The 19,210-nt window shown below is 38.3% G+C and overlaps 1 protein-coding gene across 1 annotated transcript in view; it reads right to left on the bottom strand.

The window, feature by feature from the left end:
* LOC128312010 (uncharacterized) overlaps nucleotides 1-19,210 on the bottom strand; it is a 152,179-nt gene that overhangs the window by 4,267 nt on the left and 128,702 nt on the right. The window lies entirely within an intron of this gene.

Genomic DNA, 19,210 nt, shown 5'->3' with positions numbered 1-19,210 from the left:
CTATATTATTCTCTCTCGGGAGCGCCTCCTGGTGGAGGAGGTATTCATCCTCCAGTTTCATGGTCAGGACCTGGATGGGGTGGCCCTTGCCATTGGTGACCTGAGGCCCCCCTTGTCTGAAAGTTATCTGAGCTCCAATCTTGGTCAGTAAGTCCCATCCTAACAGCGGGTAGGGGCATTCTGGTATTACCATAAAGGAGTGGGATACCCGGCCCATCCCCAAATCTACTGTTCTTCGGTTAGTCCATGAATACTGGCTCATACCAGGTGCCCCTTGTACCCAGGACTTCTTGCTAGCTAGTTTTCCTTGTGGGGTGCGGAGGACCGAATGTTGTGCTCCGGTGTCGACAAGGAAGTCAATAGGGGTCCCCTCCACTTTAAGAGTTACCCTGGGTTCGGGGAGAGGGTCCGAACCCCGACTCCCCTAATCACTTAGTTCATCTAGCTCTAGGACTTTTACTCGATCAGTCTTGCTTCCCTTCCCGCCGGCCCTTTTTGGACAATCTCGAGCCCAATGCCCTATCCCCTTGCAGTATGCGCACTGATCCTTCTGCAGCCTCTGCTTCCCCCCCTTGGTGGTTCCTTTACCTTTTCTTGAGTCGTCTGCCAGCTGCCGGAGACGGTGGTCTCGTTCCTTGGGGAAGTCGGCAGTGGTAGCTAGTAGTATTCTGGCCAGGTCTCGAGTCTGCTTACTGCTGGCAGCCGCCATGGCGCGAGCCTGCTTGTCCTCAGGAGGCTCCCAGTTATTATATACCTTTTCGGCTACCACCAGTAAGTCCTGCAGACTTTTTTCTCCTAGTCTATCTATTTTCTGTAATTTTCTCCTAATGTCTATGGCCGATTGGTTTACAAAGGCCATGATAACAGCTGCCTTGCTTTCCGGAGCCTCTGGATCCATGGGGGTATAGGTACGGAATGCCTCCATGATCCGTTCTAAAAAGGCAGCTGGAGATTCATCTTTTCCCTGTTGTACATTTCCTACCTTGGCCAAATTGGTTGGCTTTCTAGCAGCCATTCGGAGACCCCCCATTAGAGTCTGGCGGTAGACCCGGAGCCTCTCCTTACCTTCTGCCATGTTGAAATCCCACTGGGGCCGAGTTAAGGGGAAGGAGGCATCTATCTGAGCCTGGTTGGTGGTGGGATTCCCGTCTGTGCCTGGAACTAGTTTTTGGGCCCCACTGAGGATTATTTCTCTTTCTTCAGTCATGAACAGGACCTGCAAAAGCTGCTGGCAATCATCCCACGTGGGCTGATGGGTAAAAAGAACAGAGTCTAATAAATCTATAAGCTCTGCCAGTTTCTCAGAAAACTTAGGATTCTGAGCTTTCCAATTGTAGAGGTCACTAGTGGCAAAAGGCCAATAGTGATGGGGCTAATTCCCCTCCGCGTCTGGGGGTCCGGTGGCTCGCAGGGGCAGAATAGTGGAGTCGGCGGCGGAGGCGGATTGCCCCCTCTGAGCCCTTTGTCTGGTAAAGGGCGGGCTTCCCCCTGGAGCGCTTCCACCTCCCGCTCTGGGAACAGCGTCTGCCTCCCCCGGAGGGGGAGGATGGTGTTCTTCCGGCATCCTAGAGGGGTTATACGGGGGAGGAAAAATTAATTCTTCTTCAGTACCCCCCTATAGGACAGGGTAGAGGGGTGCTGAAGGCTGGGTAAGACTTTTCCTCTTCTCTGTCTCCTGCAAAGCAAGAATGGGTTTTGGCTCCGGAGGGAGCAGGGTTAGGAAGGGCTTAAGCCAAGAGGGTGGGTCTTCTACAAGGTCCTGCCAAGTGATAATGTAAGGGAGCTGATCAAGATGGCCCGTCTTAGGCTGAGAGATGATACTCCTGACTCGGTGGATGGTAGGGAGGTCGAAGGTCCCCTCTGGTGGCCATCTGACATTGAAAGTTGGCCACTCGCTAGAACAAAAAAACTGCAACCGACCCTTTCGGACTTCCACACTGAGGTTGTTAGCTCTTCCCCTCACATCTTTAAAGTGATCAATCATAATACTTAGAGTAGTCTGAGTCTGTCCCATAACTTCCGTCCAGTAAGTCCACAGAACAAAACAGGGAAACACAAAAACAGACAAACAGAGGGCCCCTAGAAAGTCTTCCAACTCCATGGAAGCAAAACTGCAAGCTAGCTTAGACCTTTGAGGGGATTCCATGTCCCTCCAAAACCGATGAGGGGATTCCACGTCCCTCCAAAGACGACGGCCTCACACCAACCAGCGGGAGCGACCTGCCTCGTCTCAGACCTTTGAGGGGATTCCACGTCCCTCCAGAAGGGAGAATCAGAACGTCTTCCGAAACTCCCGGCCTGTGGTCCTCCAGTGCGTCCACTTAGACCACGTCGGGCACTACCAGAATTCCAGAAATGAGCTCACACAGAAAAGACAGAACAAACAGACACTAACCGTGGCCAGTCAGGCTCTCCGGGTCAGGGGTCCCTCGGGGGTCTTGGGGATCCCGGACGAGCCCCCAAATGTTATGCCCAGAATTCGTGATCCCCAAAGACCACTAGGGAGCCGAGTCCGATGCAAAAGCATAGAGCCTTTATTTGAGCTAGCTCAAGCCCAATCCCCTACCTGCACCAACGCAGCGGTGAGATACCAGGGAGAGAGAGCCAGTTTCAAAAGGACAAAGGTATTATTGGGGCCTGGGGGCAGTTGGTGAGGTAATGGCTATGGCCTCAGCCGATTGGCTGGGGAAGGGTCCTGGGGAAGGGTCCGAGTCCTGTTAGGCAGGTGAGGGGGGGGTTACTCAAGGGGAGGAGGTGTGGTCAAGGTGAAGGACACAGAACAAGATGGAGTCGGCTGGCATAGGCCCGCCTTTTCACAACATTGAGGTTGATTTTCTAGTCATAATATTAAGCCTTTCAACTGACAAAACTGGAATTTGCTGCCATCATTACATTTTACGGAGTGTGTAATGCCTTTTTCTGTGATGAATTAGTTACACGAGCATATAGCACATTGCATGATTAATGTTTTGTCCTCTGAAGATCTTGCCAATACTGGATATATTATACGTGCCAATATGCAACATGGGCTGTTTTCTCATTTCCAATTTTCTTTATTATCTTAAATTTCGTAATCATATGCCACTTCTTGCTAGCAGTACAGACTGCCATTGACTGTATCATTTACAATTAAGTGAATCATACTTCTAAAACTCCTCTAAACGGAGCATACACAGTACAAGTCTGAACAATGACCTCCTTGGTTCAAGACTGTGAATTCCAGCTTATCACGTTTGGAAGCTGAACTGATACTCTGTGCTATGGAGTATGCACTTGTTTTCATTTCTTTTAATTGAGAAGGTGAATGTTTGAAGTAGAAAAGTTGATGTTAGGGAATCCCACTTCCCGTAGGATTGTGTAAGGACCCCATGGAACGGCTCCCCAGTAAAACTGGCAGAAACTATTAAAAGACAAACACCCATTTAAAGTTTCTGAGGGGCACCTGGGTGGCTAAGCATCCGACTTTGGCTCAGACCATGACCCCGCAGTTCAGGTGTTCGAGCCCCCTGGAGCCTACTGAGGATTCTGTGTCTCCCTTTCTCTTTGCCTCTCTCCCTCTCTCTCTCTCTCTCACCCTCTCTCTCTCTCTCTCTCTCACCCTCTCTCTCTCTCTCTCAAAAATAAATAAAACTATTAAAAAAAGTAAATTTTCGGAAAATGATCCTGTAGACACTCAACAAATGATGAAACATTTATTCAAAAATTCTTCTAAATTTGGTAAGAGTTGAGAGATTCTGGTATTTGAACCAAGAACTTTGCCTGAACCTTCACCATCCCAGCTCAGCAAGACACAAACTCCATTCCAGAGTGGTATAACCAACACATAGGGCTCGCTTTCCCTGCAGCTGCCATTCACAGGGCTATCTTCCTGGATTCATCATATGGATAGGATGTCAGCATGTCTTTCTTTTTTTAATGTTTATTTTTGAGAGAGAGAGACAGTATGAGCAGGGGAGGGGCAGAGAGAGAGGGAGACACAGAATCCGAAGCAGGCTCCAGGCTCTGAGCTGTCAGCACAGAGCCTGGGGGCGGGGGGGGCCTCAAACTCAGGAAATGCAAGATCAGGACCTGGGTCAAAGTCAGACATTTAACCCACTGAGCCACCCAGGCACCCCAGGATGTCAGCATTTTATCTTGCGGCACTCTCCCCTACCCCCCACCAGCCACCTGCCGCTGAGGCTACATTTACAGTGAGTGAGGCTTTTTTTAGTCGGGCAGAAATGGGGAAAGAGATCTTTGAAAGAGCTCTTCTGGATTTAGAAGAAATCTAAAACCCACTTCAGGATTTATTCCTTTCAGGAAACGAATTTGATTGGATTAATCTGGGAAGCAGTTTTTACTGTAAGGTATTGTTGAAAACAATGTAGCCATCAGCTGTTAATTACAGGAGTTTAACAGCGGCTGTGGTCAGGGAAAGAAGCAGCCAAAGAAACTCTACCAAAACTAGTGTTACAACCTTTGGCACCCGCCGGGTCTGCTACCTGAGGAGCAACAGAAGAGGCTTCACAAAGTGGAGAGGAAATGAGTGTCACTAAAATGATCAAGTCACTAAATAAGTTAAGAAGCACATTAAAATAACAAGCTCCACTGGAGGAATGGTAGCCAGAAGCAAGTTTTTTATAAAAAAAAAAAAATAATAAAGTGTTATAAAGCTGGTGCTGGGAACCACACTCACACACAGTGAAGATTTTGGGTTTCAGTAGGCTGATTAGAAGTTAGTGGACCCTCTGGTAGCAGCTAGTTGTGTACTCAGCTAAATGCCTTCCAGGGAGAAACTTGGAGATGGGCATTTTTGCTTGTTCCCTCTGCACTGAATGCAGGTGTGTGGCTGAGGAATGCATTCGTGTGCCCATTTCAAAACTGCTTGTTTGTGTGCTATCATCATGTGGAACTTTGGGTACCATTTTGGAAAATTTTCTGTAAATATAAAACTGTTCTAAATTTTAAAGTTCTTTTTTTAAAAAAATTTTAAAAACATTTATTCATTTTTGAGAGACAGAGCACAAGCGGGGGTAAGGCAGAGAGAGAGGGAAACACAGATTCCAAAGTAGGCTCCAGGCTCCGAGCTGTCAGCACAGAGCCCGATGTGGGGCTTGAGCCCACAAATCACGAGATCATGACCTGAGCCAAAGTCGGACACTCAACCGACTAAGCCACCCAGGTGCCCCTAAATTTTTAGGTTCTTTTAAGAAAACACACATAAAAAACAAATGTTGGACAGAAATATGCTAGTCATTTAGTAATTTGGTGTTATTTAATATTAGAAAAAATGAATTATATCCATGTACATGCATTATTCAGGTTTGAGTCATATAATAAGAAAGAAGAATTTTTTTAGGGTTTTCTTTCTCTTTTTTTTAAATTTAAATACAAGATAGTTAACATAAAGTGCAATAATGGTTTCAGGAGTAAACATTAGCAATTCATCATTTACATATAACACTCGGTACTCATCCCAATGAGTACCCTCCTTAATGTCCATCACCCATTTAATCTATCCCCCCACCACGCACCTCTCCAGTAATCCTTAGTTGGTTCTCTGTATTTAAGAGTCCATTATGGTTTGCCTCCCTCTCTCTTTTTGTTTTTCTTTCCCTTCCTCTATGTTCATCTGTTTTGTTTTTGTGTTTGTTTTTGTTTGGAAATTCCACTTATGAGTGAAATCATATGATATTTGTCTTTCTCTGGCTGATGTATTTCACTTAGCATAATACATTCTAGTTCCATCCACATTGTTGCAAATGGCAAGTTTTCATTCTTTTTGATAGCTGAGTAGTATTCCACCACACACATGCGCACATGCACGCACACACACACACATACACACCCCAAATCTTTTTAATCCATTTATCGGTCAACAGACATTTGGCTCTTCCCATAATTTAGCTATTAAAGATAGTACTATAAACACTGGGGTGCATATGCCCCTTTGAATCAACAGTTTTATATCCTTTGGATGAATTCCTAGTGCAATCGCTGAGTTGTATGGTAGTTCTATTTTTAATTTTTTGAAGAGCCTCCATACTGTTCTCCAGAGTACCTGCACCAATTTGCATTCCCACCAATAGTGCAAAAGAGTTCCCTCTTCTCTGCCTCCTTACCAACATCTGTTGTTTCCTGAATTGTTCATTTAGCCATTGTGACAGGAGTGAGGTGGTATCTCATTGTGGTTTTGATTTGTATTTCCCTGATGATGGATGGTGTTGAGCATTTTTTCATGTGTCTGTTAGCCATCTGGATATCATCTTTGGAAAAGTATCTGTTCGTGTCTTTTTCTCATATCTTCACTGGATTATTTGTTTCTGAGGTATTGAGTTTGCTAAATTTTTTATAGATTTTGGATAGTAACTCGTGTCAGATATGTCATTTGCAAATATCTTCTCCTATACTGTTGGTCACCTTTTAGTTTCGCTTATTGTTTACTCTGCTGTGCAGAAGCTTTTTATCTTAATGAGGTCCCGATGGTGTGAACTGCTCCCCAACTTACAGTGGACTCCCAAATCCTTAGACACTTCACTTCTGGGTTCTTCTTCCCCTCTCCATTTCCTGGGCTTATTTCCAAGAGCTTTGCAATGAGCATGCACCAAAGAACAAAGGGAGGTCTTTGCATCACCTCAGGGAATGTACCTTTGTTCCAGTGAGACTACCCTTGCCTTACATAGGCATCGATGACATCCAGGTAAGGCTGTAACCTCCACAGTACTCAGCCAATGAGGAACTAGGGGAGGGACTTCCATGCTAGGAAATAAATTGTCTGCTGTAACTTCCCTGAGTGTTTCTGCTCATCAGACACTGGTCTTGCAAGAAGGTTTACTAAAGCCTCGCTTCACTGTGCTCTGAATTTCCACATCCCTCCTTTGATTGGTTTGGTGGGATTATTTATCTCACATTGATCTGTATGTCTGTTTTTGTGCCAGTACCATACTGTCTTCATGATTACAAATTTTTAATACAGTTTGAAGTCTGGAATTATGATGCCTCTGGCTTTGGTTTTCTTTTTCAACATTACTTTGGCTCTTCAGGGTCTTTTCTGGTTCCATACAAATTTTAGAATTGTTTGTTCTGGCTCTGTGAAGAATGTTGGTGTCACTTTGATCAGAATTGTATTGAATGTATAGATTGCTTTGGGTAGTATCAACATTTTAGCAATATTTGTCCTTCCAGTCCATGAGCATGGAATTTTTTTTCCATTTCTTTGTGTATTCTTCAATTTGTTTCATAAACTTTCTATAGTTTTCAACCTACAGATCTTTCACCTCTTTGGTTAGGTTTATTCCTACGTATTTTATGGTGTTCAGTAAAATCGTAAATGGGATCAATTCCTTGCTTTCTCTTTCTGCTGCCGCATTATGATTGTATAGAAATGTAACCAATTTCTGTATGTTGATTTTATATCCTGTAATTTTGTGGAATTCCTGTATCAGTTCTAGCAGGTTTTGGTGGAATCTTTTGGGTTTTCCATGTAGAGGATTGTGTCATCTGCGAAGAGTGAAAGTTTGACTTCTTCCTTGCTGATTTGGATGTTTGCTGATGTTTTCTCTTTTTAATTGAGTTATGTTGTTGCCAGTGAACTGGGGAGAACTCCAGGCCCTAAAGACTCTGCCCAGCCCTCCCAGGAACATTATTAGAGGCTCCTAGTCTTGTTGCAAGAGGTGTGAGTGAAGAGTTCATTAAATGAGAGTCCACTCTGGGGATGTGAGAGTGAGAGTGGGTGAACTTAAGGGAGAACTCAGCACCGCAGAGTTTGGGACTCTTTCATTGGCAGTTGTTAACTAACGGGTGAGATGCTTATTATTTGTGGAGGGGATCTTGGGGGGAGCAAGTTTTCTCTACTTTTCTCTCTTTCTTGGTCAGAATCTCTGGCCTTCTTTGTCTTGGGCCTGTCTCGTTTGGAGCAGATTTCTTGTGTCTTTGTGAAAAGTTGCCAGGACAGGTTGCTAACTTTCCGAAAAACAGGACTTGACTCCCCCTTTGCTGGCCTCCAGGCATCCTGTCAAAACCTAGCTAGCTGTTTGCTCTAACACTATGAAGAGTGCCAAGCAGTGTCTATATTGGGAGGTAGTAGAAGACAATGCCTGAGGAGTCTGTTTGGAGGCCACACTTATTTTTCTGTATGATTTAGTGAGAGGCAAGACTCAGAACCCATCTCAGACCTCCTTGATCAGAACCTTCACTGTACCAAGATGCCCAGGTGAATTGTATGCATGTTAAAGTCTGGGAACTAAGTTGTTGGTGCTCCTTCTAAATTTACTCTATTCTTTCTTTTTCTGTTGCCTTTCTTGTCCCTATTATACCAGGTAGATTTGTTTTTTTTCCTCATTTACCTTTTCTACTGACCCACATAGGCATTGGTGTTTGTGGCCTCTGCTAGCTCTTCAGTTAAATGAAGAGTCTGACCATCTACTGATGCACTTGTTAATGAGGATGAGTCTTTGAAAGTATTGACCCTTGGTGGTATTGGGATCCACTTAGAATGTAAGGAGGACTAGGATTAAGCTGCTTGGCATAGGCATAGAAAAGTTAGGAGATGAAACACTTTAGAATTTGGACATTTTTATTTTATCTCCCTGTTTGCTTGGCTTTTTTTTTTTTTTTTTTGCTGTACAGTGGGACTGATTATTAGTAATTCTCCCCACATTTTGTGGATTCTAGCAGACCACTAGCAAACACAGAATGTAACTGTGCACATATTCAAGTACTACTAATTTGTCTTCAAAAGCATAATTAAAAACAATTACTGTGAGAGGTGCCCGCCTGGCTTACTTGGTAGAGTATATGACTCTTAATCTCAGGGTTGTGAGTTCAAGCCCCACTTTGGTTGTATGATTACTTAAAAATTAAAAACTAAAAAGAAAAAATACTGAGATAAAATCAACATATAACAGCATGTTAGTTTCAGGTGTTCAACATAATGATTCAGTATTTGTATATATTGTGAAATCACAATAAATCTAACATGTATCACCACAAAATAGTCATACATTTTTTTTCTTGTGATGAGAACTTTGAAGATCTACTCTTTCAGCAATTTTCAAAACACAATATAGTATTTTTAACTATAGTTACCAAACTGTGTATTGCATCTCTATGACTTTTTTTTTTTTTTAAGGAAAATTGTTCTAATATCCTCAGTACTATGTGTAATTGAGGGAGATATGTTCAGTCTCTTTTGGTCTTATTCTTTAGAAATCCTTATCTTGGTTTATACTATTTTAAGAAAACATGGTAGAATCTTGCCTCTAATGACCAAAGTCAGTAACAAGTTTAAATTAACTACATTAAGTTAACTAGATTTAAAGAATTCTACATTTCGCTGAAGATAAGTAAACATAACCTGAGAAACTTTAAGTATCTAATAATGGCACAGTGACAGGGGTGTAATTTGAATAACTGTTGAGTGATTCCAATGACCATGAGATTAATCACTCTGCTATAATACTTCTCTTATCTATCTGTGATAAATAAAAAAGAAAGCAAAAAGAGGATTGTGTCCTGCTAGTCTATTCAGTTTGTGTTGACTAAATAAATAAGTAAATAAATAAATGTTCTTTTTCATTTGAGTTGTAGATCACTGGGTAAGATGCATGAATATGTGCAGTTAAATTAATTGCAAGCAAGCAATAATGCTTACATATTAGCATAAGCAAGTAAAAAGTACATGTAGCCTTAAGGATATAGAAGATAAAAGTACTAAGTCAAACCAGAAGGACTATTCTGGAAGCTATGGAGCCTAAAATTCCATGAATAATATGAAATTCAGTGTATTAGAGCCTAGGATACAGATGATAAATATCAATGTAACAAGACACATCTGAATATATTCTACCTATGGAAATTTTTATCCAACTTCAACAGAGTACAGATGAACACATTTAATTTATTTAAACCCGTCTACCGCAGCATATGTAGCATTCACTCCAAACTTGTTCTCATTCACTAAGCCACCCAGTGTTCTAGATAACAATCCAAATGAAAATATATTTCTATTCATGCTGTGGTTACCAACCAGTGTTGAATCCTTGGCTCTAAACTTGTTCTTTGCTAACAACTACTGTTTTGTCTCTCCTGGTGGTACTATTTTAATCTTTTGTTCAATATTCACACTTCATCATGGCTTAGGGATAAGAGTTGCCTTCCTGGGTGGCTTCTCTAGCAACCTGCCTCATTTACACTTTATTAGAAACAGCACTCCCACATTATAGTGTAAATTTTGTCTTCAGGGGTCTAGGTCTCCAATTTTAGAAATTCGCCAATTAACCTACATATTATTCACTTTCTAACTAACTTTAAGTCAAGATTACTTAAGTACCTATTGTTAGACCTGCACGTTATTAACATTAAGACGATGGCAATGAAATGTTTCCATGGTTGACATTTTAATGCTTAAATATATATTTAGTAATTGCTTAGAATATACATTTATATACTATATATACACATTATTATATATATTATATATAGTATATAAGCATATACTTTTATAAATAAAAAAGTATATGATATATAAGTGTATACATTATATACACTTTGTATATAATATGTTATATATTATATATTATGTTATATATAGTTACATATATATGCATTATATGTAGTATATAAATGTGTACATATATACATTATGTATATTACATATAGTCTGTAAGTATATGCTTATATAAATATAAAAGTATATAGTTTATAAATGTATATTCTTATGAATGTGTGGTTTTATGTGTGAGTTTTCTTTACTATTTTTATTATGTGCTCATAGCTAGTACCAAACAGAGCTTGATGTCTATAGCAGGAAAGAAAAATTGGCAAATTCTAGAATCAAAATTGTATTTTGTAATGTTATTAAGGAAAGAATGAGCACTCTAATGAAGAGAAAGGGTATATTAAAGTGTTGACTGAGCCTGGCATGGGCTTCTGCTGTGGAAATGGGAAGCAGTAAAAACCCCAACAAATGAATTATTAGTACATTTTAAAAATAATTTATATGAGACAAATATCAGTTTGGACAGGAAAAGTAAAAAAAAAAATCTGAATTAATGAATTTTAGTACATAGATGAATCATCTTTGAGGTAAGTCTATTTGTGCCAGTTTACATTTGCTTTTAGTAAAATAACATGTATTTACATGGAAATACACAATTTTGTGACAAGCTTGTTGATAAGTTTAGAGACCAGTTAACAAGCCAGACATTTGTATGGGTGTAAGGTAACTTTTCACTCAAAAAGCCTTAATATTTTTTCCTTCATTGCCTTTGCCATGCATTTCTTCTCCTATGGAATAGTCAGCCCTTGACCTCAACCACATGGCCCCTCCTTTGTAACTCTGACTTAATTCTCTCTTGAGTGAAACCTTTGTAAGCCATGTGAATCCATGCATCTATCATTCCTTTGAATATCTCTAGTATTTATTATACAGAATACTATATTGTTGTTTCTCTTTGTGTCTATATTGTCATCCATAACCCAAAGAGACTGTGACTTATTTTCTAGAGTTTTATATATCTTGAAACTTTTGTAAAAAAAAAAAAAGAACAAAAAGAAATAAAGAAAAGAAAGAAAAAAAGAAATGCATTCACTAGTATTCTTATTTTTCCTTCTTATCCTTGGATTAACCACTCCTACCCTTCTGTTAATATTATTTTTATATGCCTCCACTTTTTTGACTATCCTAACCCACTCCCACTCATTTATTTTTCTTTTCTAACATCATAGAATTGCTGTTTGCATTTATTGGCAGAGAAATTATTGTGTGCCTTGTAAGTTTACCTACTTTCCTTTATATTTTATCTCTGATGTAATTTAAGATTATTCCACATTCTCTGAGGATTTTCTATGATTCCAGGCATCATCCTTTTCCCTAACACATACCAGAAGGTTCAGCAAATCTTAAACAGTAGATGTGTTGTACTGAATAAATACACGAATGAATGAAAAATATTTTATTTGACACATTCATATTTACTGCTATTGGCCATGTTCCATAAATATTTTATTTTTTCTTAAATTATTAATAATTTTTATAGGAGACCCAAGTGTAACTCCAGTTTTAGGCAGCCATTTATCTGGCTAGTTGCTGCATTGTGAATTTGTATAGAGCCTGAATTTGCTATGAAGCATCAGGCTCTGACTGACTTGCCTGAATTACTTGTAATATTAATTTTTACTTTCATAATATATAAAATGAGACATTTGGATTAGTTGAAAGCAATTGTCTTTTGCAGGCCTAGAGTTTTCTAATTCTAAGGCTAATTATATCTGTGCTTAAGTGGACCACAGAAGTTGAATGCACGCATTATACAATGTGTGACTTCAGTATTTTTTTTTTTTTATTTAGAGTTCAATATGATATTTCTTCCTGAGATATTCAGAGGCCCTGGATTATATCAGGGTAAGGCCATGGATACTGAACTCAAAGAGATTGAGTTCATATCTAAGTTTTTCCATTTATTGCCTAGGTAAACTTAGACAAAAATAGCTAAATTTTTCTATGAGTTTGTTCATCTCTGTAATGGGGAGAATAATAAGTCTACCTCATATATCTATAACTGCCAATGCAGTGAAGCATGTTTAGTATTTAGCACAGTGACTGGAACATGGTGAGCAGTTAAGGAGTATCGTTATTATTATTATCAAATTAATACAAATAATCAGGTATAAAAAAATATTTCACTGGAAATATCTGACTCTTTTTTACCATTTGATCCTTTTCCCCCCTGAGTACTATTCCACTTTGACATTTCACATGGAAAGTTTAGATTTCACTTTCTGTTGTGTATTTCACAAGAAATTTCAAGTCTTCCAGGACTTTAGTCATGCTGCATAAAGTCAGCTAAATAATAAGTAACTTTGAGCAATATTTAAAAGTTACTAGGATTTATTCACTGAAGTCTGCAAATTAGACATTACTTAAAAAATCTCAGCTTTGTCACCTTTGTACTATATTCATTATCTTTCAATAATATTGAAGGTTGATGTTTGGCTTTTGCAGATAGAAGCATCAAAGCTTAAGAAAACCCATGTGAACAGACATTAAAAAGGATATGATGTCCTATTTTATAATAAAGTGATTACTTGATCACATCCTAATTGTGTATTTAGGGATTTGCTTGTCTAGATTGACTCATGGCAATAATAACTTCTTTCCAGCTACCAAGACTTTCTGACAGCTCCTTGAGGGGGTGCCTGGGTGGCTTAGTTAGTTAACCATCTGACTTGAGCTCAGGTCATGATCTCATGTTTGTGAGTTTTGAGTCCCACCTTGGGCTTCTGCTGTCCACACAGAGCCCTCCTCAGATCCTCTGTAGCCCTTTCTCTCTGTTCCTCCCCCATTCATGCTATCTCTCTGTCTCAAAAAATAAACATTACAAAATAAAAATAAAAAGAAGCTCTTTGAAACACTTGATTAAGTTGCCTTTAAGATCTTTATGTGGAGACTGGTGCAGAAGATGCTAGGCGTGTTCATAGAAAAGTTGTTGACTGCTTTGAGGTTATAGTCTTTTTTATGGAAATAATAATTTTAATAATGTTTACAATGTTTCAACTACGTGCAGAGCACCCTGCTAAGCACTTAGAACAAAAATATGGTGAAGGTTTAGTCCCAGTATTCAAACAACTTATCACCAAATATGAGAATGTATTTGTACAAAACAGGTTGTTGTCAGTACGTTATAAGTAAACCAGTAGGGGCTTGGTGCAGAGATGGTAGGAAGGGGACATTAGAAAAAGTTTGCCAGATATTTACATTCTGGGTTCTTCTTAATGATATTTGATGCCGTATATAAATTTGGAAGCTTTCTGATACAGCACACCCCTGAAACAAACCTGGTCTCTCACATGGCTCTGAATGAGATGAGTGAATATATTTTTTTCTTGAGATGTGCACTTGAAGTGCAAATCTGGCCTCAAGCGTGGGTGAAAGGAGGCTACATGGTTTGGGCTCATAGGCCCCCATGTTTCATAAATGTCACTAATATATTTCTGTAACATTAGATGTGTTGTGACAGAAGCCAGAACCCAAAATCTTTCTTCCTGGAAAAAGTAATTTTCCTTTCATGAAGAAGCAGTGTGTTTTGGGGAAATCATATAATTACTAGGAGAATAAAGAATCTTTGAAATAAAGGCACAGGGATTCTTCCTTTTCCTTGAACTTGCCTCTTAGTGAGTATAGTTACCCACTTGGCCAGCCAGACTTCTCCATTCTTTGCCATATTTATTTTTTAATCATTAGACATGACAAAAAATTGTCATTAGTGCTAGAATACTGAGACAGGATAATGGTTTGCCACTTTGAAAGGAAATGTCTCTAGAGCTTTGCCTGTGGGAGATCAGAGTCCTGTCAAAACATTCTATTCTGTAGGATTAATCTCTTAAATATGTTAGAATACTTCCATTTATAGAACTCTCTTGTGACTTATAAGCAGTGATATTCAGGTACTGACAAATGGATTGATAAAAATCTGTGGCTTAATGATAGAAATAGAGTAAGAAAAGCTAGGTCTGTTGTGTGTGTGTGTGTGTGTGTGTGTGTGTGTGTGTTTTATTTTTTGCATGAGTTATAAAGCCACAAATTGGGCTTAAGGGGGGACCAACCATTTCTTGCTTAGATTTCCCTTGCATCCTAGGATTCTGAATGAATTTTAAAAATATTAGGCGGTGATAGTATCTTTTGAAATATGAATTTTTTTTCCAAGAGTTAGTTGGGGTTGTATTTATCATATGTGTGGGCAATAGCATCTGGAGATACCTATTGTTATCTACTGTTTGAAAGTCACACACACACACACACACACACACACACACACACACACACACAAAATCACTGTACCAGATACAATGGAAGATGGCGCACCTCAGAATTCCATGTAACATCTGGAAATTTCCTTGATACCTCTTGATTCACCAACTTTGGTTGTAATAAACACAAGTAGTGCTACTTTTCTCAAAGATATTTCTTATATAAACATTCTGGCACAAAAATATATTTTTTTTCATTCAAGATGACAGTTTGTGCAAAGATCTTGGCTAACCTTCATGATGAGCTTGTTAAAATTGTAGTAGAAGAAAAAAAATGACATTCGTACCAAGACCAGGATGGCAATGACTTATCAAATCATTTATTTGAAAAGATGGAAGTGATTTTAGCTTCCATCCATCATGATGTAATTGGTAAAGGAATAGTTTTCCACTGAAAATAACTAAAAATTATGAAAAATGTATATGAAATAGGTATGTTTAGATATTGGACAACTGACAAAGAATGAAAACCAAAGAAAAAGGCAACCACGGTTATTACCCTGGCCTTTTGCCCAGAGGCACTTCCGGAAGCCTGCCACAGAGAGGGGAAAAACCAAGCCAATGCAATAGTTGTGTGGAGTTGAGGAGACTGAGATCAAAGTTCAGCAAGGCTCCACACTGGAAATTTGCTGGAGAGGAGGCAGCTGAGTAAAATAAGAGCTTCATAAGTCTACATAGGGGACCCCTGGAATCTGCTGCTGAGTGACACATGTGTGGACACATGTGCAACTCTGCAAGAGAAAACAAGCAACTATCAGAGCTGTGTAAGATGAAATTACTTAAGAATGTACAATGTAAGGAAATGTTTAGGTTCTAATTAGAGTAGAGAGACTTTTTTTAAACCTGGGGCATTCAGTAGAGACTCTGGAAAGGACTAGCCTATATACTAACAAAGTCTAAATATAAATCTCAAAGAGATAAAGAAGCTCTACAATTAACTGTCGTCTTATCACTTTTCAAGACAACAAAATCTAGGCAGACAACAATGTATTATTCACAATATCCTGCATACCCATATAGAAGGAAACTTCCTTACTTTAGTTAGTAAAGGGTATCTATATACATGCATACATATCCATAGATATATACATACATATATTTACATACTTATATATGTATATTTAACTTTTGTTTTTTTCATTTTAATTTCAGTATAATTAACATACAATGTTATATTAGTTTCAGATGTACAGTATAATGATTCAACAATTCTATATATTACTCATTGCTCATCACGAGAAGACGACTCTTAATTCTCTTCACCTATTTTACCCATCTATCCACCCACCTATCCACTGGTAAACATCAGTTTGTTCTCTACAGTTAAGAGTCTGATTTTTGATTTGTCTCTTTTTCTCTTTGTTCATTTATTTTGTTTGAGAATTTAAAAATAGGAGTGAAATAATATGGTATTTGCTTTTCTGACTTATTTCTTTTAGCCTTATACTCTCTTGACCCATCCATGTTGTTGCAAATGGCAAGATTTCATCTTTTTTATGGCTAAGTAATATTCCAGTGTGTGTGTGTGTGTGTGTGTGTGTGTGTGTGTGTCCACCACATCTTCTTTATCCATTCATTTATCAACAGACTTTTGAGCTGCTTCCATAATTTGACTATTTTAAATAATGCTGCAGTAAATATAGGGGTGCAAATATCTTTCCAAAATTAGTGTTTTTGTATTCTTTGGGTAATACCCAGCAGTGGAATTATTGGATCATATGGTAATTCTATTTTGATTTTTGAGGAACCTCCATACTATCTTCCATAGTGGCTGTACTAGTTTGCATTCCCACCAACATTATATAAGGGTTCCTTTTTTTTCCTGTGTTTTTTATTTTAGCCATTCCGACAGGTGTAATGTCATACGCATTGTGGTTTCGATTTGCATTTTCCTGATGATGAATGATGTTGAACATCTTGTCATGTGTCTGTTGGCCATCTGGATGTCTTCTTTGGAGAAATGTCTGTTCATGCCTTCTGCCCATTTTTTAAATTCGATTACTTAGGGTTTTTTTTGGTGTGGAGTTGTATGAGTTCTTTATATATTTTGAACACTAACCTCTTATCAGATATGTCATTTGCAAATATCTTCTTCCATTCCATATGTTGTATTTTACTTTTGTTGGTTGTCCTTTGCTGTTCAGAAGTATTTTATTTTGATGTAGTCCTAATAGTTTAATTTTGCTTTTTAAAATTTTTAAGATTTTAAGGAAATCTTTCCTTATTTCAGGAGGCATATCTAGAAAAATGTTGCTGTCCTGATGTCAGAGAAATTATTCTCGGTGCTCTTTTCTCAGATTTTTATGGTTTCAGGTCTCATATTCAGGTCTTCAATGCATTTGAGCATATTTTTGTGTATGGTTTAATAAAGTGGTCCAGTTTCATTATTTTCGATCTCACTGTGTCGTTTTCCCATCACCATTTGTTAGAGATTGTATTCTTCTTATTGCATATTTTTTCCTCCCTTCTGGAAGACTAATTGACCATATAATCATGGGTTTATTTCTGAATTCTCTATTCTGTTCCATTGATCTGTGTGTCTGTTTTGGTCCTAGTACCATACTATTTTGATTGCTACAGCTTTGTAATAGAACTTGAAGTCTGGTGTTGTGATAACTCCAGTTTTGTTTTTCTTTTTCAAGATTTCTTTGGCTATTTGAGTCTTTTGTGGTTCCATACAAATTTCAGGATTGTTTTTTGTAGTTCTGTGAAAAATGGCATTGTTATTTTGATAGAGGTTGCATTAAATGTGTAAATTGTTTTGGGTAATATAGACATTTTGGCAATATTTGTTCTTCCGACCCATGAGCATGGGATATCTTTCCATTTCTTTGTGTCATCTTCAATTTCCTTTCGTCAATGTTTTGTACTTTTCAGAGTCAGGTGTTTTCGTCTTTTTCGTTAACTTTATTCCTAGGTAGCTTATTATTTTTGGTGCAATTTTAAGTGGGGTTGTTTTCTTAGTTTCTCTTTCTACTACTCCTTATTAGTATATAGGAATGCAACAGATTTGTGTACATTAATTTTATATGCTGTGATTTTATTGATTTATCAATTCTAGTAGGGTTTTTTTTTTTTTTGAGTCTTTCAGATTTTCTATATAGGGTATCATGTTATCTACAAAGAGTAAAACTTTTCCTTCCTCCTTATCCCTTTGGATGCTTATTTTCCCCCTTGGTCTGATTGCTGTGGCTAGGACTTCCAATACTATGTTGAATAAAAGTGGTGAGAGTGGACATCTTGTCCTTGTTCCTGATCGTAGTGGAAAAGCTCTCAGGTTTTCACCATTGAGTATGATGTTAGTTGTGGCTTTTTCATATAAGGCCTTTATTATGTTGAGTTATATTTCCTCTCAACCTCCTTTGTTGAGGGTTTTCGTCATGAACAGATGTCAAATGCTTTTTATGAATCTATTGAAATGATTATATGGTTTTTACCCTTTCATTGACATGATTCATCATGTTGATTGATTTGCAAATGTTGAACCACCTTTGCATCCCTGGAATAAATCCCATTGATCGTGATAAACAATTATTTTAATGTATGGTTGGAGCCAGTTTACTAGTAGGTTTTTTTTGTTTGTTTGTTTTTTGGGTTTTTTTGAGGATGTTTTCATCTATGTTTATCAGAGATATTGTATCAGGGTAACACTGCCCTCATGGAATGAATTTGGAAGCTGTCTTTCCTCTCTCTCTCTCTCTCTTTTCTTTAATAATTATAGAAGAATACCTACTAATCCCTCTTTCAATGTTTTGTAGAATTCACCTGTGAAGCTGTCTGGTCCTGGACTTAGGTTTGTTGGGACTTTTTTAAATTACTGATTCAATTTCATTGCTGGTAATTGGTCTGTTCAAATTTCCATTTCTTCCTGAATCAGTTTTTCTTGATTTTTGAGGTAGACCTATATTGCTATAAACTTTCCTCTTAGAACAGATTTTGTTACATCGCAAAGATTTGGGACCTTTGTATTTTCATTTGTCTTTGTGTATTGTTTGGATTTCTTCTTTGACTTCTTGGTTGGTTAATGCCTTCATTTCTTAGTAACATGTTACTTAACTTCCATGTATTTGTGTTCTTTCCAGAGTTTTTCTTGTTGTTTACTTCTAATTTCATAACATTGTGGTCAGAAAAAATGCATGGTATGACTTCAATCTTTTTGAATTTGTTAAGACTTTTTTGAGGCATAACATGTGATCTTTTGTGGAGAATGCTCTCTATGCACTTGAAAAAAATATGTATTCTGCCGTTTTAGGACCCTATCTGGTCCAATGTGTCATTCAAACATAACGTTTCCTTGTTGATTTTTCTGTTTGGATGATCTATCCATTGATGTAAGTGGAATGTTAAAGTCTCCAACTATTATTGTATTACTGTCAATTACTTTGTTTATGCTTCTTATTAGCTACTTTATGTGTTCAGGTGC

This window comes from Acinonyx jubatus, chromosome D4 (assembly GCF_027475565.1).
Source record: "Acinonyx jubatus isolate Ajub_Pintada_27869175 chromosome D4, VMU_Ajub_asm_v1.0, whole genome shotgun sequence".
NCBI classification, from domain to species: Eukaryota; Metazoa; Chordata; class Mammalia; order Carnivora; family Felidae; genus Acinonyx; species Acinonyx jubatus.
The sequence above is the reverse complement of the archived record's forward strand: the minus strand, read 5'-3'. Positions and strand labels throughout refer to the sequence as shown.